Genomic DNA, 26,775 nt, shown 5'->3' with positions numbered 1-26,775 from the left:
CCGAACCCAAAATATAAGGGACCTTGCCAAGTTGCAAGACACCCTGGAACAAGTGCTGATGCATTCGAAAGGAAAGAATCATTCCTTAGCAGTTTTCCAACAACAAGATCGATTAATGGAAATGTTTGTGCTTACTAGAGATTTTAGAGCACTGTTTGATTTACGAATTACAAATTAAATGAATATCTATACTTCAGGTTGCAAGCCTAAAAGGAGAGGCAGCTTCAATTACCCCCAACTGCTTGCCTGACCCTAACCAAGGGGTTGTTGACCGCACCGGGAACGTGGACCAAACCTGCCGCGAGAGGTCTCTCCATTGAGCTCTACTTGGAGCGGGAGGATGCTTGGGTGCCAGGGGGGCTCTGGCCGTAAATCCCTCGCCTTCCGGGTCCTGCACAAGAGGCTAACGTGACTCGAGATTCGATCTCGAGGCCCGCACACTAGTCTACGGGCAGAAGCTTGGATTAGTGATCCCTATGGATTACTGGATAGCCTTTGGGCGGATTATGGACAAGCCTACGGGCGGAACTCCTTGTATTTCAAAGATAAAAATGATGATATGTTAATAAAGAACTTGTTTGATATTGTTTTTCTATGTCACGTGATAAGATTACGTGTAGGAACAAGTGCTTAACGGATTAATTAAAGAAGCTGATTGTTACATGTCAAATTAATGTGTTAGATAATTACATAACTAAAACAAACCAAGGAAAGTGCGGAGGATGGGCCATGGGTCCCTCCTATGGTTGGGTGGTCCCGATTGGCCGGGAACTTTTCTCAAATCTCGAAGAATAATGGGATGATCATCAAAGGACACGAACAATGAAAGCGATGACCTAGAGTTATGTCTTATCCGATTTATGTTGTTTTAGGGGAACGGAATGGACTATGCCTTATGGCAGAGAGGTTGAGCTTTGCATCCCTCTTGTTTCCCATTCTCCTTGAACCAAGTGCAGCGTGAATCCGTTTCGGACCTAGCGTTTCTGCGTAAAGTAGTTGGCTTGGGTCCGACGCTAGTTGCTGTTAGGTAATGACCAATCAGGAAAACCCTAATTCTGGTCGATCCTAAGTGGGAACGGCGAGGATAATTCCGCTATGTGGCAGATGCGGGAAGACTTAGATCGCAAATCCTGTAACATTCCATGGGAGTGCCGGGTGGAGCTTTCTAGACATCCTTTCCGATGGACTGCTAAGACGTGTCCTGGATGATACTTGTGGACATGTTACAGTTGGTATCAGGGCCGACCAACAACGGAATTATTTTATGAAATCTCAATGAAATAAAGTAAAGAAATTGTTGATGTCCAAACATTTCCTTACCTTCAACACTGTCTTGAAGAATTACGAAGCGTGGAATAAGTTTTTGGTATTTCGGGTCATGTTTATGATTGCAATGCATTCTCCGCTTTATAGACAAAGGATTAGGATGATGGACATCGTGGAGCAGATTTATAATCCATCACCTTTATACATAGAACAAAGATGGACGGGTGCTTCAGGAATCTACTATATAGCTGCCCACCGGTTTGCTTATCTACAGACCAACCTAAAGAGGATCAAGTGGTTGGAATTCTTGAAAGTCGTGAAGCTGTTTGTTTTTGTGGAAGCTCACGTAAATTCGACTTTACATATTCGAGGTCGGAGGGTTGAAATGAACTCATATGTATACGAGGAAGTAACCCGTGTAATCCCCGCTGACAGGATTAAAGTGTTGGGCCGCCATGAGAAGTATGGATTCCAATGGAAAGGATATCCTGAACTTCCAATGACTTATCAATTTCTGAAGATCCATGACCCAAAACCCTACTATTACACAGTTCCTGTAGATAAATGCAATATAACGTTGTTCTCCCCAAACTAAATGTAACAATTGACTTATCATCATAGGGAACATTGTATTCGAAAGGGCTATGCCCATGTAAATACAAATAAAGACTTATTTTTATCAATGTCTGGCTGTGCTTAAGAGTTGATAAAAATTTTAGTAGCTACATTGTTTACGAGATAGCTGAATTAAAGATAAGCTGACATCGATTATCGTATAATAACGTTAAGAAAACCTTTATTCAGGCACAACCCTAGGTACAGGTTCCAAATTCGCCTCCTACATCAAGTACTGCTGTGATCTAGGAGAAGAAGTTCCTTCTCAAGCAGATTAAGCCATCGGAGTTTGATGGGAGAGGCAAATTCGTCCAGGCTGATGCTGAAATTTGGATTGAATCCATGGAGGATTACTTCGAAGAAGCCGGTACTGCACCCACCAATCAGGCTATGCTCACCAAGACTCACCGGTGAAGCCAGACTTTGGTGGAAGCAATGGTGCAGGGATCAAGGGATCACAGAGGGATTTGTTACCTAGGAGAAGCTAAAGAAAGCCATGCAGGGTAGATACTTACCACTTGCATATCGCACGCAAAAAATGAACGAGTTCTACGAGCTAAAACAGCTAGGACTCACTCTTGACGCATACTACTCCAAATTCGTCTCACTTTTAAAGTATGCACCACATATGGACATGACACAGCAAGTGTCTAAATTTTGTGCAGGTTTAAATCCACCAGTAAATACCCATCTCGAATCTATGCATCCATCAGATCTTCAGGATGCACTCATTCGAGCGCCACCTATAATTCAGGAGGTGCAAGCTAGACCAAGGGGTAACAAAACTTGGTCTTGTAATGACTCGATCAGAGGAGCATTTAGACCTCAAAAGAAGAGAGCTCAAGGTCATAATCAGGGACAAAGAAAGAAAGCAAGGACGAATAATGTCAACAACTTTGTTCCTACTCAAAGTAATGGCCGAAACCTCCGTTGTTTCCTCTGCAACGAGCCTGGTCACTTCAAGAGGCAATGTCCCAAGCTCAGCGGAGGACATCGCCAAGTGCCTTTCCAAGGAGCAAGCCGTGGTCAAGGAGCCGCTACCCAAGGAAGAGGAAGAACCGCCTGCATTGCCAATAGGCAAGGATGGGAAGAAGAAGAAGAAGAAGAAAAAGATCCGACCATGGAAGCAGAATTCGAAAGAGCGACAGTCCATGGCGCTTTACACAAGAAAGGGCGGAATCGCCAGTTCTCGGTGATTCAGACACCGTCGGACTATCAAGGTAAAGGTTTCAAAACCTTGATTGATTGTGGCAGTACACATTCTTTTATCTCACTAGCATGTGCAAAAAGATTATGAATAGCCACAGTAGAAGCACCTACCTTGCTTATGGAATTGGCAAATGGTTGTGAAGTAACTTGTACCAGGCAAATTGCTAAGGTGGAACTCTTTCTGGGAGGAAATAAGACTTCGGTTAAATTCAGAGTCATGAATTTAGGTATCCATGAGTGTCTACTCAGAATGGATTGGCTTAAGCCCAATGACGCCCACATTCACTGTGGAAAGGGTCAAGTTTCCTTTCGAAACTTTGAAAGGGAATTAGTCACAACTTAAGGTGAGGCAAGAGTGCCAAGAATCCAATTGGCCAAAGTATCTCAGATCATAAAAGGAATCAAAAAAGGATTACATGTTTACTTGATCAAACTCAACAAGTTAGATCAAAAGCAAGAGTCTCATGAAGGACCTTCTTGGCTAAAGGAATACGCGGACGTATTCCCTGAAGAGTTGACCAAACTTCCGCCTCAAAGAGAAGTGGATCATGAGATTAGATTAGTGCCTGGAGCTGCCCCAATTGCCAAGAGACCTTATAGAATGTCAATACCAGAAGCAATTGAGCTGAAGGAACAACTGAAGAAACTGTTAGATCAGGGCTACATCCGGCCTAGCAATTCATCATGGGGAGCTCCAATACTATTTCAGAAAAGGAAAGATGGGACACTTCGACTATGTATTGATTACTGAGGGTTGAATCAATCAACAGTCAAGAACAAGTATCATATTCCTAGAATAGATGAGCTTCTTGATCGTCTTCAGGGTGCAAAGATATTTTCCAAGATTGATCTCAGGTCAGGTTATTATCAAATAAGGATCAAGGAAGAAGATATCCCAAAGATGGCCTTCAATACAAGATATGGGCACTTTGAGTTCCTGGTTATGTCATTCGGGCTTACGAATGCACCTGCCACCTTCAATAGATTAATGCAGGACATCTTTAGGCCATATCTTGATGATTTCATCCTTGTCTTCTTCGATGACACTTTAGTCTATTCTAAATAGGAAGAAGATCATGAACCTCAACTACGGATTGTCCTTGAGACAATGAGGTCACATAAGCTGTATGCAAAAATGAAAAAGTGTGCATTCTTCAAGCGTCAGATTGAATATCTGGGATTCATAGTATCATCAGAAGGAATATCAATGGACCCATCCAAGGCCAAAGATGTGCTTGAATGGCCAACACCGGTATCTGTCAAAGAAATACGCAGCTTTCTTGGATTGACAGGATGGTATAGGGTCTTCATAAAAAACTATGCTTTGATTGCAACACCTCTGATGGACTTACTAAAGAAGCAGACTTTCATTACATGGTCAAATCCCGAACAAAATAGCTTCGATAGATTGAAGCAAAGTTTGGTATCAGCACCTATTTTAAAACTTCCAGACCTCAATAAGGAGTTTGAGGTAGTAACTAATGCTAGCATTCTTGCCTTGGGGTGTGTACTTATGCATGAAGGTCATCTAGTAGCATACTCTTCAAGGAAATTGAAGAGCCATGAAAAGAATTATGCTACGCATGATCTGGAATTGCTAGCTGTCATCCATGCTCTAAAGCTTTGGAGACACTACCTGTTGGGTAACAAGTTTACTCTAGTAACCAATCATAAGAGTCTCAAATGGATCTTTACCCAGAACGAGCTCAATATGAGGCAACGTCGGTGGATTGAATTATTGGAGGAATATGACTTTGAAATCAAGTACCGACCAGGGAAAGAGTATGTAGTTGCCGATGCACTTTGTCGCAAGGCATTCCTAAATTCCCTGATCTTGCAGAATCCATCAACGGCCAGGTCTCTAGCTATAAAAGTATCTATGCCAAACAACCCTATACTTGAGTTAGCTAGAGAGGAAGCATGCCATGATTTGGCTTACTAAACAATGCTAAAGGGAATCTCTACCAAGGAGCAGAATCAAAAGTTGCAAGCTAAGTATCAGGAATTTTCCATTGATAATGGACTTGTCTACTATAGAACAAGGCTATGTATACCAGCAAGCCAGTCACTTAAGCAGAAGATAATGTGGGAAGCTCATGATTCTCCTTTCGCAGGACATCCTGGCTATGCTAACACTCTTAATGCAGTTAGGAAGAGCTACCATTGGGAGAGGCTCAAATGTGATATTCTCAAATATGTCACTGAGTGTTTGTCTTGCCAACGTATCAAAGCCGAACATGTCATCATTCCAGGGAAACTGCAACCGCTTGACATTCCCCAAATGAAATGGGAATTCATCAGTATGGATTTTGTTGTAGGCATACCCCAAGTCCAGGGAGGATACAACTCCATCATGGTTGTGGTTGACATGCTTACCAAGGTTACACACCTTATTCCAGTAAAGACAAACTATAAAGCCTCCGACATTGCAAGATTGTTTATCAAGGAGATATTCAAGCTACATGGTTTACCCAGAAGAATCATTAGTGATCGAAATTCTCTCTTCATATCACACTTCTGGAGAGCTATCTTTGAAGCTATTGGGACTCAACTCTGTTTTAGCACCGCCTACCACCCCCAAACGGATGGCAAAACAGAGTGAGTAAATCAAGTCATCGAGGATATGCTTAGGGCATACTGCTGTCGAGAGTCGAAGAGGTGGATTCAATACTTGACATTGGTTGAATTTGCCTACAATGCTTTGTACCAACAGAGCATTCAAATGATCCCTTTTCAAACATTATATGGTCATGATTGTCGAAGTCCCCTAAACTTTTCTGATCCAACCCTAAGGGTTGAAGCGTTGTCAAAGAGTTTACTGTTCATAATATAAATCATGGGATTCTTATGTACACAGAAGAGCTTCACTGGAAGTTATATGAGGAATTTGCATACAAAATTCAGACATTGTTATCCAATAACCACCTTAGTTACACAAGTTCTTTTGTATTTAGCATATAATTTTCAGTTATACCACGTATATTTATGAAAAATAAGTCTATGGGAACCTTCAACTTGGTCAACTGGAAGTAATTGACAGTGTGCAGGATAAATCACATTGATTTAGGTGCAAAAATAAGGTCAGAACCCAAGAAGAATGCCAAAAGTTACCAAAAGTCCACTAGGTCCACATGGAACCTGGAGTAATAGACTTAAGTGACCAGCAAGTGACCTGGGTAGGTCAAAAAGTGACCAGGGGCTGAGCAGGGAGCAGCCTGCATTTTTCGACGCAAAATGCGGGATGCACAGTCTGAAGCAAACTGGAGAGAGCTAGAGCTATGGTGCATGATTTGGAGCATGCAAACTGAAGATCAACAGGCCCAACTACTGAAGATATAAAAAAGGTGAGAACTCCACTTCTCTGCCCCTTTGGTCTGACGAAAATGCATGCTGAAATAGTCTATAAAAGAGGGAAATCTAAGAGAAAAGTATTCAGCCTGCTCTTATGCACAACTTCTCTCATTTTGTCTACCTTATTCTTGGTCCAATGAAGCCCAACTTGTACCCAAGTACTTGAGTGACTTTGGGGCAAGCAAAGGGTGAGGATATTGAAGGCATACGGGCTGTTATGGGCTGAAATAACCAATCATAAACAGGGCAGCCCACTGTTATGGTCCATTTTTATGAGCAAACATGGGATTTATGTAGTTGTAATGGAAGGAAATGACCTCTTTTCTTTAGGACATTGTTCATGAATGATCACAAGTGCTTCTTCTTGAGTTTATGCACTCATTTTGAGCTTGATTATGGGCTGGAATTTTTTGTTTTAAAACAGGGCTGAAGCTAAAATTACGCTTTTTCAATTCATTTCATGTATCTTTGGCCCAAATCTTGAATGCATTTGAATCTATCAACAAAATACTTGTTCCAAAGGGTTGAAAACCATCTATGTACTTGAAATAAATGCCATTAGATCTTGAATTTGATATTCATAATTGAATTGAGAATCTGAAAATACCCTTTATGATATGATGTATGTATCCAAAGGCATTTGATGTAATCAAGATAGACTTATTTCTTCCGTTCATGTATGCTAAGTACATAGTGAGAAAGCTTGAACTCTTCTTCTGTACCTAAATCATTTCTAAATCCCGGATCTTTTTAAACCCCAATCTACTTCCCCTTCCTGAACCTTGAATCCTAAACTCCTCTTTTGCACTAAAGCCCCGGTGGTAGACCTTCAACCCTTAATGGGACGACAGTGGTGAACCCGACGTGAAGGTCCGCTGCAGAAGAAGAAGTCCAATGGGAGAATCATCAAGTTCAGGAGGAGATGCCTTGCAACAGTTGATTCGTCTAATGCAGGAAAGCCAACAACAACAATTGCAATTTCAGCTGCAGTTGCAATTGCAACAACGACGGAGATAAGAAGAAGAGCGGATTGATGATGCTGCCATTAAAGCCTTAGAAGTAGTTGGACAAGAGCTCAAGCAATTTAATGGGTAAAATGTGTCCTTTTTTATCTGCCTCTACACTGACAAGATGGTTTTCTTTGGAGTTCCTCAACATGCCTGGAGCCGTTACTTTGCCCGCCTGGCTGTGCATGGTCTCGAGGACCGAATTCATGGTCTTTTCCAAAAAGATGCAGGATGGACTGTGTTCAAGAAGGCTCTTCGAGAAGAATTTTTCCTTGAAGATTCTGGCCTTATGACAAAGAAAGTCTTCACCGAATGGGTCAAAAGGCCCAATAAGGGTCTAACCGCTACTGCTCTTCATCAAGAATTTGAAAGCAAATTTGCCCAACTAGATCATGATGACCAACAAGATATGGAAAGTCAAAAGATTGAATTATTTTTAAAGGCTGCAGATTCTTCTCTTCAGGAGAAATTAACTGACCGACTTGAAGACCCTGACTTTGAGTTGGAATTGAAGTCTACTTGGAGTGATGTTACTAAAGCAGTTAATATGATTGCTCGAAGAGAGTGATTGTGCCTAAGATGGGGATCAACCCCTGCAACAACTGAATCTATGAAGGAGCCTATCCCAGTTTCTCGACCTCCTGTCTCTATGGCCGAGCAACCAAGAAATTCTGTTGTTCCTTCACCAAAGAAGGATGTCATGGGGACGAGCTAATTAAAAGCATGCGGGATCTCCACCTTAATCTAATGGAAATAATTCTAAAGTAGAAAGGCTTGATGTAAAAGTAGAAGAAAGGGGTCGGTCAAGTGCCCAAAGTCCTGCACGAGAAGGCTTCAAAAGACGCTGCATTTGGTGTGATAGTCTTCACCATGACAAGAGGGAGTGCGGTGCGTTTCGTGAAGCTGAAGCACAAAAATTAGTCTTTTGGAAGGATGATAAAATTCATGCAACCGAAATCGGGCTTTGTCTTGAGCCAAACTTTAGCAATGGTGGCATGAAGAAAAGATTGGAGGATTTGGCAACAAGAACGGCCTATGCAGCTATTGATGCTGCAACTTATGGGCTGCAAATTGAGCCAACTAATGAGATTGTTAAAACATGTAAAACTAATGCAAAATCTAAAGTGTGGACGCAAGCCTTGGAACGTATGGAGCAAGGCAAGGAAAGTAAGGATGATTTAACCACTGCCAGTCAATGTATTTGAAGGAGAACTGGATGGTCCGAGCCTGTGGATTCATTTTCAGCTTTTGCTCGGTTAGCTGAAATTAATAATCAAGAAGCCATGATAGAAGAAAAGAGAAGAAGAGAAGAAGATGTTGTCGGTCCTTTTTCTTCAGGACCGACTAAACGCATAACAAGAAGTAAACCAGACCAACAGAAGGCTGCTGAAAATCCACCCCGCCACCAGAATTTGACATGGGAGATGCCCCTCAAGAAAAGAAAACAGAAGGAAAAAGAAAAAGCAAACATCCCAGTTACAAGTTGCAGTCTAACATAGAGACCGCAACGGATCTTAAACGGATCCTAGAAGAAAGGATTCTTGGAAGTAGAATTGAATTTACATTAGATGAAATTCTCGGTATTGCAAAACGAGGATTTTATGATGTAATAAATGATGTAATTAAATGAAAAAGACAATATGTTGGTGAGGAAACTGAAGAATCTGTATATGCTTTTTTGCAAGTACTTCATGTGTATTTACAGGATGAAGAGAAGCTGAAAACTCAAGGGATTCGCTTGGAGGCAATCAAAGAATTGATTGCAGCTATAGAAGCCAAAGATGAAGACATTTATGAAGCAGAAGCTAAAGAAGCCATAATGGTGGGGACTTCTCAATCTAAAGTGCAGCCCATGTGTAAGAAAGAGACTCTTCTTCACAACATGCAAGAAGAAAGTGAAGCTCACTTTATTCCTAGTAGTCACTATTCCCGTACCCATTGGGCAAGGGCGACTACTGAAACTGTTGTTAAAATCGGTGAAAAAGAAACTCCATGCATTGCCCTTATAGACCATGGTTCAGAAATTAATGTTATGTCAAGAAGTCTCTATGAGAATGGTGGATGGCCCATTGATGTGGACCCAGAATGGCGTATGAAGGCAGCCAATAACTCTTCTGGCGATCTTTATGCAGCATGTCCTTATGTACAAGTTACTATTGGTAATGTAAAAGATGAATTTCATTTCCTTGTTCAAGATTCCTGCAGCTATCCTATCATTCTTGGACAACCATTTATTTACGAGTCTCGTTTAGAGACAAAGGCTCTTGATGATGGTTCATCATATACTCAAATAAGAAGCAAGGATAATGATAAAGTTGTTCAATTCCTAACTGTCTGTGTTAATCACCATCGGAATAGGGATCGATTGAGAGATCATCCTGTTCCTCCTAATGCCCGAGAATTTAAGGGTTTTCGGGTAGTGCTGCTATAAGTGGAGGCTATGGCAACGCATCATGTCACAAAAAATTGCCTCCACATATGAAGGAGGCAAGGCCAAAAGCTAATTTGCAGGTTTTTTCAGCCAATGGTGTGGGCTGTTATAAACAGTTTTCAGCCATGAACACGGCTGAAAGAAAGTATTTGAGTCATATGGAGCAAGAGCTGAAGAAAATTGATGTTTTACCTAAAGATGAAGAAATTTCAGGACTATTTTATGGGATGAATTATAATGATACAATGGCTGAAATTTATACAGCCGTTCATGCAGAAAATTAAGCTGAAAATCAGTCCATACAGGTATGTACATTGGATATGTATGACATAATTCAAGAATTTGCAAATTATGAAGCTTTTCGACAGCCAAACAAGGATGAAGCAAGAGTAGAAACAAAGTATAAAACAGTTGATGAGAAGGTCAAGCCGGTAGCTACTCCTCTACCACCTGAAAGCGAAGGACTGGTAGAAAGGGTATCCAAACAACCAAGCCTTCGTGATCCTAAAGATATTGGTAACCAATTACAGTAGAAAGTCTACAAAAGCTGAAAATTCGTGAAGACTCTTTTCTCATGCCGGCTGAAAAGCAAATCTTCATGCAGATGTTAAAGAACCATGGTAAAGCCTTTTCATTTCAGCCACATGAAATTGGCTGTGTGGATCCAAGCATTGTGGCACCAATGGTAATTTTTACGGTCCCACATGTTCCTTGGAATCTTAAACCAATGCCGGTTCCAAGAGTTCATTTGCCTAAGTTATTGGAACTTCTAAATGAAAAGATAAAAATGCGAATATTGGAGCCATCTTCAGCTCCATATTCCAATCGATGGTTTACCGTACCTAAGAAGAATGGATCTTTACTATTCATTCAAGATTTACAACCCGTCAATAAAGTTACTATTAGAAATGTTGGATCAGGACCAATTTTGGATGAGTTTGCTGAAGCTTTTGCAGGTAGGGCAATCTATTCTGTGGGTAATTTATATTCAGGCTACGATCAATTTCAGCTTGCTTTGGAAAGCAGTGACATTACCACAATGAAGATGCCTCTTGGCCTAGTCCGCATGTGTACTCTACCTCAAGGGGCTACGAATTCAGTAGCTCACATGATGAATGCTATGCATAAAGTATTGAGGGATTATATTCCTCAATTGACTCTTCATTTTCTTGATGATGTTCCAATCAAAGGATGTGAAGTTCATGAGAAAAATGAAGAACTCAATGAGCTTGGATGTCGAAAGTTTGTTTCTGAACATATTAATGATTGTGCTCAAATCCTGTCTAAATTAGAAGAAGTCCATCTTACTCTTTCAGGAGCTAAATCTATTTTTGGAGTTGAAGAAGTCCTTGTGGTCGGTCATATGTGTGGTCCATATGGCCGAAAGCCTTCTCCATCCAAAATAAATGCTATCACCAAAATGCAGGAAGAATGTACAAATGTTTCAGAAGTGAAAAGATTTCTTGGTGCATGTGTCTTCTACCTAATTTGGATACCACGTTTTGCCCATGTTGCTGAAAGTCTTTATCAGCTTCTAAGAAAGGGCCAAAGGTTTATATGGGAAAAAGAACACACTCAGGCTATTCGGAAACTCAAGAAAATGCTAACTTCAGCCCCCACTTTAAAGAGGGCTAATTACTCTAATGGACAGCCCATTATACTCACAGTGGACACAAGTCCTATTGGAATAGGATGGGCAATTGGTCAGGACGACCTTGAAGGCAGCAGATATGTAATCCGCTTTGGAGTGAAGGTTCTTAATGAATGACAAAGAAGGTATGCTCAAATTAAAAGAGAGCTTTGGGGAGTAGTAACTGCATTAAAATGTGACAGGGAGTACTTCATGGCCGCACATGTTATAGTTGAGACAGATTGCCTTCCACTCTTGGGCATGATCGCCAACTGTTCCACTCCTGACATAGCCATGCTAAGATGGATAGCCTATATTAAATCCTTAAATCCTGATTTGAAACATATTGCAGGTAGAGATAATCCAGTTGCTGACATGCTTTCACATGCCAGATATATGGATAAAGAAGAAATGATGGATGAAGAAGAATCAGAGTTTATAAATGATACTGTTAATGCAGGTACAATAAAAATTACAGCAAGAACAACAGGTTCAGCTATTAAAATAAACTTTACATTAGTAAGGAAGGATGAATCAACCAAAGAAGGACAATGGACAACTAGTAAACAACATATTCAATGTTTTGTTATGGTTTGTTCACACTTTAAAGAAGAATATTATGCAGATGATTGGCTAAAAATTGGCCAATTTTTTAGCACTATGACAAAGAAGGAAGATTGGACTAATGAAGAGTTCAAGAGAATTAAGAGAAAAGCCTATGGTTTTTTCTTAAAGATGGATACCTCTGGAGGCATGCGAAAAAGAAAGGAAGGGTGCCTGTTCGTGTCTTAGGAGATAAGAAGACACAAAGATAGGTCATGTAAGAATTCCATGAAAGCCTATTGGCTGGTCATAGAGGCATATGGGACACTTTTGCCAAAATAAAAGAGAAATTTTGGTGGCAAAACATGTATAAAGACATTGAGCATTTTGTTGAGTCTTGTCATGCTTGTCAAATGTATTCTATGGTAAAGCATAGAGATGGGCTTTAGCCTACCTATCCTTTATCCATTCACTATAGATGGGTTATTGATTTAGTAACCATGCCTACAGGAATTTGGAACATGAGATATCTAGTACTTGCTAGAGAAGATCTCACAAATCAAGTGGAAGGAAAGGCCTTGACAACAAAGTCCACTCATGCTGTTTGTAGATTTCTGCTTGAAGAAGTATTTTGCATGTATAGATGTGTTGCTAAAGTAACTACTGATAGAGGGGAATTGCATGCTGATGAGGCTCGCCATTTCTTTGCTCAATTGGGAATTAAGCTATCTCTTACTTCAGCCTACAATCCTGAAGGCAATGGTAAGAGTGAAAGAGGTCATCAACCAATTCTTAAAGCTTTAGCAAAATCATGCAAAGGAAAGTTGAGGGAGTGGCCTAAAATGCTACCATTCGCATTATGGGCTGATAGAACTACCCATAGTGCAGTGGCAGGATATATGCCAGCTGAACTCATATATGGACAACCACCTGTTATGCCTATTGAGGAATCCATTGTCACATGGAGTATCTTGCCTTGGGATGAAGGCATGAATAGAGAAGAATTGTTGTCTTTACGCATAAGGCAACTTGAAAGAAGGCCAGAAGATGTCAAAACAACCATTGAAAGGCTAAAAACAACAAGATTAAAGAATAAGAAGAGGTTTGACAAGCATCATCGACTCCGTCCAAGAGCTATTCAAGAGAATGATTGGGTTCTTGTCTATGATAGCAGCCTGGACAATCAATATAATGCTCATAGGAAGTTACCCAAGTGATGGTTTGGACCATATGTTGTAAAAGTAGTACATAATAATGCTACTTACTCTTTGGCTGAAATGGATGGGACTATGATTAAGATTCCAATAGCTGGAAAACGAATCGAACTCTTCAAACGAAGAGAATCTTCAACTTATGAGCTTAATGACTTAGATATGAGCCCTCTACTTGAAGACATGCAGGAAGAAAAAGACTTAGAGAATGAAGATGAAGAAGAAGACCCTCCTTGACCTGTAATCTTATGAAACGGTACATGCTGGAGGATGTGTAGGTTAGGAGGGGGTGAATGTCAAAGAGTTTACTGTTCATAATATAAATCATGGGATTCTTATGTACATAGAAGAGCTTCACTGGAAGTTATATGAGGAATTTGCATATAAAATTCAGACATTGTTATCCAATAACCACCTTAGTTACACAAGTTCTTTTATATTTAGCATATAATTTTCAGTTATACCATGTATATTTATGAAAAATAAGTCTATGGGAACCTTCAACTTGGTCAACTAGAAGTAATTGACAGTTTGCAGGATAAATCACATTGATTCAGGTACAAAAATATGGTCAGAACCCAAGAAGAATGCCAAAAGTTGCCAAAAGTCCACTAGGTCCACATGGGACCTAGAGTAATAGACTTAAGTGACCAGCAAAGTGACTTGGGTAGGTCAAAAAGTGACCAAGGGCTGAGCAGGGAGCAGCCCGCATTTTTCGGTGCAAAATGCGAGCTGCACAGTCTGAAGCAAACTGGAGAGAGCTGGAGCTATGGTGCATGATTTGGAGCATGCAAACTGAAGATCAACAGGCCCAACTATTGAAGATGTAAAAAAGGTGAGAACTCCACTTATCTGCCCCTTTGGTCTGACAAAAATGCATGCTAAAACAGTCTATAAAAGAGGGAAATCTGAGAGAAAAGTATTCAGCCTGCTCTTATGCACGACTTCTCTCATTTTGTCTACCTTATTCTTGGTCCAATGAAGCCCAACTTGTACCCAAGTACTTGAATGACTTTGGGGCAAGCAAAGGGTGAGGATATTGAAGACATACGGGCTGTTATGGGCTGAAATAACTAGTCATAAACAGGGCAACCCACTGTTATGGTCCATTTTTATGAACAAACATGGGATTTATGTAGTTGTAATGGAAGGAAATGACCTCTTTTCTTTAGGACATTGTTCATGAATGATCAGAAGTGCTTCTTCTTGAGTTTATGCACTCATTTTGAGTTTGATTATGGGCTGGAATTTTCTGTTTTAAAACAGGGCTGAAGCTAAAATTATGCTTCTTCAATTCATTTCATGTATCTTTGGCCCAAATCTTGAATGCATTTGAATCTATTAAAAAAATACTTGTTCCAAAGGGTTGAAAACCATCTATGTACTTGAAATAAATGCCATTAGATCTTGCATTTGATATTCATAATTGAATTGAGAATCTGAAAATACCCTTTATGATATGATGTATGTATCCAAAGGCATTTGATGTAATCAAGATAGACTTATTTATTTTGTTCATGTATGCTAAGTACATAGTGAGAAAGCTTGAACTCTTCTTCTGTACCTAAATCATTTCTAAATCCCGGATCTTATTAAACCCCAATCTACTTCCCCTTCCTGAACCTTGAATCCTAAACTCCTCTTCTACACTAAAGCCCCGGTGGTAGACCTTCAACCCTTAACGCGACGACAGCGTCAAGGTAGATGTTGAAAGAGATGAATGATCAAATAAAGTCAATAAGACAAGACATACAAGCGGCCAAGGATAGATAGAAGGTTTACGCGGATTTGAAGCGTCAAGAAAGAGTCTTCAAAGAAGGAGACATGGTCTTCATTCGCGTACGCCCTAAAAAGAGTTCTCTATCCCTAGGAGATTGCAAGAAGCTAAGTCCAAGGTATTGTGGGCCGTACAAAATCCTCAAATGCCTAGGACCCAATGCTTATAGATTGCAACTCCTTGAGAACCTAAAGGTTCACAATGTATTCCATATCAGCCTATTGAAAAAATATGTACCCAGCCCTAACCATGTACTTGATGACTAACAAATTGTAATGCCTAGTCAAGGAGTCCTTGAACTAAGGCCGGATAGAATCTTAGATGTTAGGGAGAGACAACTAAGATCCAAAACCTTGAGAGAATGTCTTGTCCAGTGGAAAGATTATCCCGAAGAAGATGCCACTTGGATAAAAGAAGAAACTCTCAACCATCAATATCCCCAGTTTATCTCGAGATGAGGACATCTCGATTCCTCTAAAGGGGAGAGAATGTAATATTTCAGATAATATTCTTTTTTTCCTTCTCTAGCGTCGCGTCGTGCTGGAAGGAGGGAAAGCGATGGAGGAGCCAACAAGCTCCTCATTGGAGCTTGCTCGGCTCCACAGGGCATGTAGATGGACACATCGAGGGGGGGAGGATTCCCTCCCCTCCCCTATAAAATCGAGGGTGGGCGGCAGAGACAAGGGAGGCTACAAGGGAGGAGAGGACGAAGCCTTGGAGCTGCTGGTGCTGCTATCAAGTTGTAGGAGGGAGGACGAAGACGTGGAGAACGCCGCCTGGTGCTGCTGAGCTACCGCTGCCGCCTGCCACCTCTATCCTCTCTCCCCACATCCGCCATCACCGCCGCCTGCAGATTACCCCCTCGTTGTTGCGTCAAATTTCCCCCCCCCCCCATGTGGCTCCTGTGATTCCACAGAAGCTTCAAGAGGATTCTTGAAGCTTCTAAGGGGGGGACTCCTTAAGTCCCCCTTCCTATACTTTTACCCTTTCACCCCCCGTATCCCTTTTTACACTAAACCCCCCCTCCCCAGTATTTCTTAGAACCCTTTCACCCCCTCCCAGTTTTACCCCATTAGAAATCCTTTCACCCTGCCCCGGTCTTAAGGCCTTAACCCTTTCCGTGGGGCCATTAAACCCTACACCCCTTGGCCTCATAACCCACAAATTCCCCCCCGTGCCTAAATGTATAAGTCCCTTCTTGTGTTGAAACCCCGTGTTTCACCCCCCCTCATATTCCTTTTTTCTTAACACATCCCCTAAGCCCTTTCTAACCCCCATGTCCCCTTTTTTCTTACCCACCCTTTTCCTCCCCCCGTACTATAAGCCTTCACCCTTCACCTTTCCCTTTCACCTTGGTTTAAATCCCTAAAACCTTTACTACTCCGTGTCCTAAAACCTCTCTAAAAATCCCCCTTCTTATACCTTTTACCCCAAGCCCAAAGTACTCCCAAGGTTCATATGGTTGCGAAGCCACACTTACCCATAACCTTTTTGCCGTGAATATACCCTATAGGGCCTTCTTAGGCTTTATAAACATTTTCCTCTCCGAAGAAGCTAAGAACCTAAAGGTCTAATTATCCCTTCTCGTGATCAATCCTTTAAACGGCTCCTTGCCTCGAAAGAGAGATGGTGGAAATCGAAAAAGGAGAGTAAAAGCCACCTTCACGTTCGAAGGATTACAACTGTGATGCCGCCTAAGAAAGTCCAAGGAGTAGCTGCGGGAGGGTCATCTCCCGATATCCATGTGGATATGTCGCCGCAAAACCAGGTTTTCCTTCTTGGTTTTATATCGGTTTTAATTTAATCATGGAAGATGAATTGTTAGGGATAAGATATATTTTTTTCTAGTTATTTACGATAAATGAATTTAGTTTAGTGAACATGTAAAATGGATAAAGTATAAAACATAGTTTTCCTTCAAATAGCCTTATGCACTGAAACAAATTATGAGCAAGATTATTTACCCACTAAAGTAGTTAAATTTTGAAGGAATAAAAACTGCATCTTGCACCATTAACCCCTATTCTTTTTTGCAATGAATCATCATAGAAGATGAAATTCATGAAAGGTTTCTTACGTTGCTTGAACTCTAGAAAGTTATCATTGCTAACAGAATATCTTAGCAAGGAAAAGATTGTTATTTGGCATGAGTTTTGTTCGTAAGGAAAAATGAAGATTAATTGAATTTACCTAACCTCAAAGTAATAAAGTTTAGGACTGAAAAATCAATTGTCACAAGGATAACAAATCGTGCCTTCTAAAAGTTAACCGAATTAATGTAAACTTAGAAATACCTATGTTGCAAAATATACCTTGGGAATGATTTGAAAACCAAGAAACGTTTATACCTTAAACACTTGCATACCTTCCCTAATTGCAGGGTCAATAAATCGTAAATTTTAAAAAACTATGGTTTGTCCCTGAGGTTCTTATAAACAGACCCTAGGTCCGACAAACGTCAGCTTAAAGAAACTAAAACAGATTGTTTCATCGTATATTACGATGCAGGACTTGCGCAGCGAGTACGAAGTCATATGGAGTTGTGATTGATTCACAAGAAGGAAGGTTAAATACCCTCATCAAGGATGGCGGATCCTTATGCAAGTTATCTTGCAAAAGGATGTATTCTTTGATATCCTTCTAAATAAGGACAGTTAAAAACCGGAAACTAAAGTATCCAATGAACTTTAGGGTTGACCAAGTTGGGTTAATAGGGTATGCCCTAACCCAGAATATAAGGGACCTTGCCAAGTTGCAAGACACCCTGGAACGAGTGCTGATGCATTCGAAAGGAAAGAATCATTCCTTAGCAGTTTGCCAACAACAAGATCGATTAATGGAAATGTTTGTGCTTACTAGAGATTTTAGAGCACTGTTTGATTTATGAATTACAAATTAAATGAATATCTATACTTCAAGTTGAAGGCCTGAAAGGAGAGGCAGCTTCAGTTACCCCCGACTGCCTGCCTGACCCTAACCAAGGGGGTTGTTGACCGTGCCGGGAACGTGGACCGAGCCTGCCGCGAGAGGTCTCTCCATTGAGCTCTACTTGGAGCAGGAGGATGCTTGGGTGCCAAGGGGGGCTCTGGCCATAAATCCCTCGCCTTCCACGTCCTACACAAGAGGCTAACCTGATTCGGGGTTAGTGATCCCTATGGATTACTAGATAGCCTTCGAGCGGATTATGGACAAGCCTACAGGTGGAACTCCTTGTATTTCAAAGATAAAAATGATGATATGTTAATAAAGAACTTGTTTGATATTGTTTTTCTATGTCACGTGATAAGATTACGTGAAGGAACAAGTGCTTAACGGATTAATTAAAGAAGCTGATTGTTACATGTCAAATTAATGTGTTAGAAAATTACATAACTAAAACAAACCGAGGAAAGTGCGGAGTATGGGCCATGGGTCCGTCCTACGGTTGGGTGGTCCTGGTTGGCCGGGAACTTTTCTCAAATCTCGAAGAACAGCGGGATGATCATCAAAGGATACGAACAACGAAAGCGATGACCTAGAGTTATGTCTTACTTGATTTATGCTGTTTTAGGGGAACGGAATGGGACTATGCCTTATGGCAGAGAGGTTGAACTTTGCATCCCTCTCGTTTCCCATTCTCCTTGAACCAAGTGCAGCGTGAATCTGCTTCGGACCTGGCGTTTCTGCGTAAAGTAGTTCGCTTGGGTCCGACACTAGTTGCTGTTAGGTAATGACCAATCAGGAAGACCCTAATTCCGGTCGATCCTAAGTGGGAACGGCCAGGATAATTCTGCTACGTGGCAGACGCGGGAAGACCTAGATCACAAATCCCGTAACATTCCATGGGAGTGCCGGGCGGAGCTTTCTAGATATCCTTTCCGATGGACTGCTAAGACGTGTCCTAGATGATACTAGTAGACACGTTACAATAAGCTATCTAGACCCTTGGCAAAGTTATGTACATCTCTATTATCTTGTCTCCCTTGGACAATCTCAAATGGATTTAAACCCTAAACCCTTGGACAATGTACATCTTTTAAGATAGGAGGAATGAGCGATTAAGGACTCAAATGGATTTGAGCTCATTTTGGAAGTTTGCTTCTCACCCTTGATGCCTAGTAATCATTGTTGGGAAAGAGGTAATTTTGCAAAATTTTTCCCAAAGAAATCTAAAAATCCAAGAAAAGTCAAAATATAAAAAGAAAGATATGCAATAGCAAGCCAAAGAGTCAAAGGAGGAGCTCCTTGAGAAAGGGAGTAGTACCAAAATGGCAGAACTAAAGCCTAGACAAGTGAGTACAATACCAATAGAGTAGAAATGTGATTAATAGAAAGGGAAAGAAAAATCATGTTTGAAGTTACCATGCATAAAGAGAATCTTGATCCTAAGGGCACCATATAGAAGGAAAAGCCCAAAAATAGGAAAATAAAATGTCTCTAAAAAAGATGACTAGAACTTTGCTTGTTGACCACAAGTTTTACGCTACTCTTCATGGGGAGGTGGAGTGTCTCAATGAAGTGAATGGATGGTATTAGAAAATTTAAAGAGTCCCCCAAAATTAATATAGTGGCCTGGAATGCTAGGGGGATTGGCACAAAGATGAGGAAGCAAGCTTGTTATGGGATTATTGCGAGGCATTTCAAGAGATCAAACTCGATGAAGGTGCTATCTAGGAAATATCATATGAAGTGAATATTGTGGTCATGGATACATGCTAGAGAGGTAAGAGAGACTCCTTCTTTCTTGTCAACATACATTTCAACCTTAATGTTTTGGGTTGAAAGTTAGGAGATTGTAGCTGTGCTGTAGTCAATGTTACCACATGCAACAAAGGACGTTTCACTTTTATCTCTATCTATGGATCCAACATGTACATAACTAGAGATGATTAATGGGATAGAATTATGGGTTTGATATTGGCTTAATGTATGCTTTTAATTGGTGATTAGAACATGAACCATGTGGATGGTGCTCATTCACATGGGGATGCCTACATGATGTTTGATGAATGAAGTGTTTGGGATGATTTGGTCCACATGCATGACTTATGGGATTCAGCCTTGATGGGACTCGTGATGGAACAAGACTATGCTAGGGTCTTTTATGCCTAGCATAATGAGAATGTAGATACTACTTGGAGAGCTGGCCAGATCAAATAGAAGCTACGCCAACCAAAGTGCATCGTGACTAAGTGATGGAGCATAAATGAGGGTATTGGTGGATATCATGGCCTTAGACAGGTTAGCAAAATGAAAATGTGAAAACATAATCATTGATTCAAGATACATGTTCAAAAATCCCTTGATCAAGGGAAGTGGGAGCCATGCTTCTCTTTTATGTCATAGGAATCCAAAGATGTTCACACGATAGGCATCATATTTACATTGATGCTAGTTTCAAAAGTGAGGTTATTATTGACAATAGTTAGTGACTCCCATGACGTTAGACGTCAATCACACGAGCATAGAGAATTATTTACGTACAGTCTTTTCTTTCACTACATATCCACCTGTTTGTAGTGAGGTCCACTGCTACAGATGTAGAGATGTAGATGTTGGAATGGAAAAATTTTCTCCTCTCAAGAAGGTCATAATGATGTTAATGCTAACAAAGGCAGGTTACTCATATTGATGCTCTTGTCGATGGTCCACAAGATCTACACGAAGCATTGTCGCCACCACCACCAATTGCAGCTTTCAAAGTGATCTTTAATGTTGGGTAATCAGAGTAACATCATCACTTCACAATCCTCGGGAGAGCCTCCAAAAGTTGAAGAGAGTCTTGCTTGTCATGCTTTTTAGCTTTGTCTATGTAGTATTCATAAATTTGATGTTTTGAATCTCAAGTAAAGAGGAGCCAAGAGATAGCTCTGATAGCAGTGACAAGAAGCATGTGTTAGGAGTAAACGGATTCTAGATGAGAAATCCAAAGGCCTCATGTGCACGGCTACGTGACCACCGTGAGTTTGTGAGTGACGAGAACATCCTCAAGCTCCATCACGTCATCCAGGAGTTGAACGCTGCACAAGCCTCATCTGTCAGCGTCACAGAAAATCAAAAAAGTTGCGATTCTTCATTGAGCATCAGCTTCATCTGTTGAAGACTCCTTCTTTCAATGTTGCAGTGAAATCAATTGGAGGATATTTCAGTCATGTAGATCGACGCTTGGCAGCATCCTAGGTTGGCAATCAGGAGCTCATCCAAGTCTTCTTCTCCATCGTCTATTGTTGCCCTCCTCCGTCGTCGTCCCCCAATCCCCTCTTCACCTTTTATTTATAATCAGCACACCACAAAAAAAACACACGTAGTCACCCTGGAAAGCCATAGCTTTTCTGTTGAAGATTTTTCCCAGAATCCATTCGATTCTTGGCATGCTTTTAGTTTAGTCGTCGCTGGCTGCTGACATCATTGACTATGTCAATTATGTTGCATCCACCAATTTTTCCCTAGCTTCTTCTTTTAAGGCTGCCCCTCAGTCGTTACTTTACAAAAGTTCAGCCTTATCACCCTTTAAAAAATTGCCATAGTCATGTACATATCATAATACAATAGCTTAATGTTTTGGAGAAGCTATTAACCAAGTTCATTGCACTAAGGGTGATCAGATTTAGCTAAGGGTTAAGTTCCTTGTTGCAAGGCACTTTTGTAGATTGAACATTCTGTATACAAAGCATGTGCAGCATGTTGATGTTCGTCTAAGGATTATCCATGGGTATTAAACATTCTTCCATTTCACGAAGTACAAAGATTGCAATGGTAAATTTTATCTTAATAGATACGAATGGAGGTAATTATAGAAGGTATGTGAAATCTCAATGAGATTTATCAATGCCGAATGTTCCAATGTGGCAAGTTGCTTTATTATGCTATCGTTGCTCATATTGGACTCACGACACCATTCCTTTTGTAGAGCTTGTTTTATCCTATATTGTAGAAAGGACATTGTCACTCCTAGTCTCCTTCCAGGATATCTTATATCTTAAATTTCCATGAAATGAGTGGATAACTTTTAGCTTTCATAAATTGCTAAAATATTGATCCAATTTTGCTTATGAAGAGCCACATCATCTTCACTGGCAACATCCGAATTATAATCTTTCCATCAAGCTTCGAGTCTTCAAAACGGAAACCTTCATGTGATCCGTTTTTCCATGCATTGTGCCCTATTAAGAACATGCTTTGGAAAAGAACTTGGTATCCAATCACTCATGCAATTTGCAATTTCGAGTCCATGATTTGCATTGTGCCCTATTAAGAACATGCTTTGGAAAAGAACTTGGTGTCCAATCACTCATGCAATTTGCAATTTCGAGTCCATGATTTGCAATCAATCAAGCAATGTTCCACACAAAAAATATGAATGCTTTGAAGATTTTGTGCCTAACCTAACTACATGTGCTCGTGCATCATGCAAATGCTAACACAAAAGATACACACAATGGAAAATAAACTTAAAATGACACTGACTTAAGAGTCCAAAATCTTGACAAAAAATTCTGCCCTGAGTTTGTAGTGGTAGACGCGCAGCGTCATGATATCCGCCCCCTCCAAACCTGCACATCCTCCAAATGGGCCATAACTACCCATCTTTATCACCGCCAAGCTCGACGGTCAATGTAATCTCTTCATCTTTTGCAAAAGCATCTTCAATGCCCACATCTTCATCTTCATGCTGTCCTAGCTCAAGTCCATCGTAATTCCCATCATTTGACTCGTCGACTGCATAGGTGACAACATCTCTTCTCTTGAAGAGTTTGATTCTTTACCCTATAATCGGAATCCATAAGGCCGTACCATCAAGTTCTATTAAGAAAGATGTAGCATGGTCATGGATATGCTGCACTAAATAGGGTCCAAACCATCATTTGGAAACCTTGCAAATAGCACTATACTAGTTGTCTAGACTGCTGTCATAGACAACACCCAATCTCCCTCTTTAATCTCTTTAGACCTCAATCTGTGTGTGCTATCTTGTTGCGAATGCTGGCTTTTTGAGCTTTTGAATTGCTCTTTCAATATCTTTAGGTCTTCTTTCCAATCGACGAATACGAAGAGTCAAAAGATCTTCTCTAGACATGTCTTCTTGCTGCCATGGTAAAGCACTCCAAGTAAGCGTGCAAATCTCTGCAGGCATGATTGGCTTTTGTCCATACATCAACTCAACTCGCATATATCCTGTAGTCACATTGTGAGCAGTGCGATCAGCCCATAAGGCATATAAGGTAATAATCTAGGCTGCTCTCGAACCCGTCCATTGCATGCTTTGGCCAAGGCTTTCACAATCGGCGGATGGCCTCTTTCGCTCTTCCCGTTGACTTTTGGATTATATGCTGAAGTCAAAGCAAGTTTAATGCCAAGGCAAGAGAAAAACTCCCTGGCCTCATCAGAATCCAACTCACCTCTATCTGCAATAACTTTTCCAATACATCCATACTTGCAAATAAGATCCTCTAATAGAAACTTACAAACCATTGAAGTAGACTTTATTTGTAATGCTCTTCCTTCCACTTGATTCGTAAGATCTTCTCATGCCAAAACAATGTAACACATTTGCCATAAACCAACAGGCATAGTAATGAAATCAAGAACCCACTTGTAATGAATACATAGTGGGTAGGTAGGATGAAGATCATCTCTATGCCTCAATGAAGAGAACAACCAGAAATCTTGACATGTCTCAACAAACTATGAAATATCTCTATACATTCCTCTCCATCAATAGCGTTCTTTGATCTTTTCATAGGTCACCCAAATAGCTCGATGTCCAGCCCAAAGACTTTCATGGAATTCTTTCATGATACACACATGCGAGGTTCTATCACAAACAACTCTCAATGGCTGACCTTCTCCCTTTCGTGGATGCTTCCAAAGTAGCCCACTTTGCAAGAAGAAACCATAAGCTTTTCTTCTAATCTTTTAGAAGTCTGCATCAATCCATCCATCCTGTCTTGACATAGTACTCAAATAATGACCAATCTATAAATACTCTCCTGTATTCAAAGTCTCATCAAAGCTTTCCAAAGCAGACACATGAAAAATATGATCAGCATGCATGGCTGAAAGATCAACCCCATCATCAGCATCATCAATGCAAGAAAAGTCCCTATCATCATACCTTGCTCGCGAAAGCATATCAGCTACTGGGTTGTCTTTACCTACTATGTGCCTGAACTTAGGATTCATGGATTTTATGTACCCAATCTACCTAAGCATGGAAATATCTGGAGTAGAAATCTTGATCATACCTAGAAGAGGCAAACAATCGGTCTCGACCACCACAACAGCACCAATGAAGTATTCTCTGTCATTCTTAAAAGCCATGATAATGCCCAAGACCTCGCTTTTAATTTGTGGATATCTTCATTGTTGCTCATTTAGGACTTTCGCCCCAAACCGAATAGCATACCTATTCCCATCTACATCATCTTGGCCAATAGCCCATCCAATATCGATATGACTAGTATCAACAGTAAGAACAATAGGTCTCCCATACTCATAATCTGCTTTTCGAAGATTCGGAGCAGCTCTTAATAATTTCTTCAATTTCTCCATGGCTTTAGTATGTTTTATCTCCCAAGAAAGACGTTTTCCTTTCCTCAAGAGCTGATAAAGATAATCTGCAATATGAGCAAAGTGAGGAATCCAAATAAGATAAAACACATAAGCTCCAAGAAACCTGTGAACCTCCGAAGTAGAGGAACAAGTCTCCACAATCTTTTCTACGGCATCAACCTTCGGAGGAGAAGGCTTCCTACCATAATATCCACACATATGACCAATAATCAAAACTTGTTTGGCACCAAAAATAGATTTCAACCCTGACAAGGTCAAATTCACTTCTTTCGATCTGCAAAGAATCGTCTCAACATCTCTAATATGCAAAGTCACAAAGAGTTTGTATCCATGAACATCTAAAGAATCATCTTTACCGTCTTCCAAAAAACCCTTGATAGGTAAGTCATCAATGAAAGGCATAGTAAGCTCAAGAATAAAATCTCTAGAACCTTCTTCATCCCATTCATCATATGAGCAACAGAATTAGTAGCTCCTTGTGGAAGTGTACACATTCAGACAAGGCCTAGAGGTGTCTTCATTGTAGTCAAATCTCTGCTCTCAAGGGCAAGCTGAAACTGATCATATCCAGAATAAAGATCACCAAGTGAATAGATAGTACATCCAACAAAAGCCTCAGCAAACTCATCCACAATAGGTCGACCCTGCACCAACATTTTAAATAGTGACCTTATTTACTGGCTGTAGGTCCTGTATGAATCTGAGCGTCCCATTATTTTTAGGAACTGTGAACCACCTATTGGAATATGGAGCTCAAGATGCCTCTAGAATTCCCATCCTAATCCACTCATTCAAGAGCTCTACCAGTTTGGGCAAGTGAGCCCTCGGTACAGGAATAGGTCGTAGATTCCAAGGGACATGCGGAATGGTAAAAATAACCATAGGCGTCACAGCCCTAGGATCAATGCATCCAATCTCATGTGGAAAGAAAGCAAAAACTTTTTCATGTCTGCATAACATCTCTTCAAAACATCTTACCTCTTCAGGAAGTAGAAAATCTTTGGTCCCAATCTTCATCTCTTTCAATGTCTTAGCTAAAAACTTATGTCCAATACCTACACGATCTCGCAAAGGAGGTTGCATAGCAACTCTCCTAATCATCTCATCACTGTCCAAAGGTAGTGATCTTGCAATTAGTCTAACCTTATTGTCAATTGTCTTATATTTTTTTTGAACTCTGGCTTCATTATTACAACCTGCAAATTTCACCCCTTTATGAAAATACTGTGATAAACACAAATTTTTCTGTGTATAAACAGTAAACAGAATGCTTTTTACTAAGAATCCTCAGCACTCAAATTCTTTTGAAGCATGAAATTAGCAATCTCACAATACATCGCTAGAGAATAAACCTGTAAGACATATGACAACTCTTGACTGTTAGCATTTAGCAATACCAAAAGTTATTCCATGGTGTCTGAGCATGAAAGGCCATCATAGAAACCATCTATCCAGTCTTCTTCCTATAAAACACCTGCAATGATCAATTCTTTTTCTTTTATTTTTACATATTTCTTGGAAACTTTAGGCATATCAGAAATATGCTGAAAACACAAAGTACTTTTAGTGGATACACCATAAACACACGAGGAAAAACTGTCGCTACCAGGCAGCGAGAGCTTTCCCTAACACGTACCACCATCATCTCGCAAGACATTGGTACCTAGAAAAAATATGGCTCTCTTGCTAGACGAGAGAAATCCCTCAAAGAATCTTTATTCCCTTGATGATTAATACAAATGGTCATGATCGGATAGCTCTTTTCCCATCCTTGCTTTAGATCCGTGCATAGGTAGACCCATCATCCAGAACCTTAGTCTCCATCCAAGACTCAGCAATAAATGGATGCCCCAAAAGAATAGGATAAGAACAAGAGTTTTGTATAAAGAAATGATAAGACTCACCCACAGCTCCAATAGAAATCTTCAGATTTGGACAAGTAGCATATAAATCTCCTGCAGTGCTGTTGGCCGCACGCATGTGCCAACCATGATCCACATCAACTGGCCATCTACTAGTATTATATAAACCTGGCATAGTTACATTAATCTCGGAACCATGATCCAAATGAGAAACACAAGGAGTCTCAGTCTCACCAAGCTTGACGATAGTTTCTGTAGTCGCACGAGCCTAGTGACTTCGAGAAAAATGGCTGCGAGGCACCAATCTAGGTGTATCTTCAC

Source organism: Lygodium microphyllum, chromosome 15, assembly GCF_053477565.2.
Source record: "Lygodium microphyllum isolate KBCC chromosome 15, Lygodium_microphyllum_v1.1.10, whole genome shotgun sequence".
Classification (NCBI taxonomy): Eukaryota; Viridiplantae; Streptophyta; class Polypodiopsida; order Schizaeales; family Lygodiaceae; genus Lygodium; species Lygodium microphyllum.
This window is presented reverse-complemented; position numbering follows the sequence as displayed.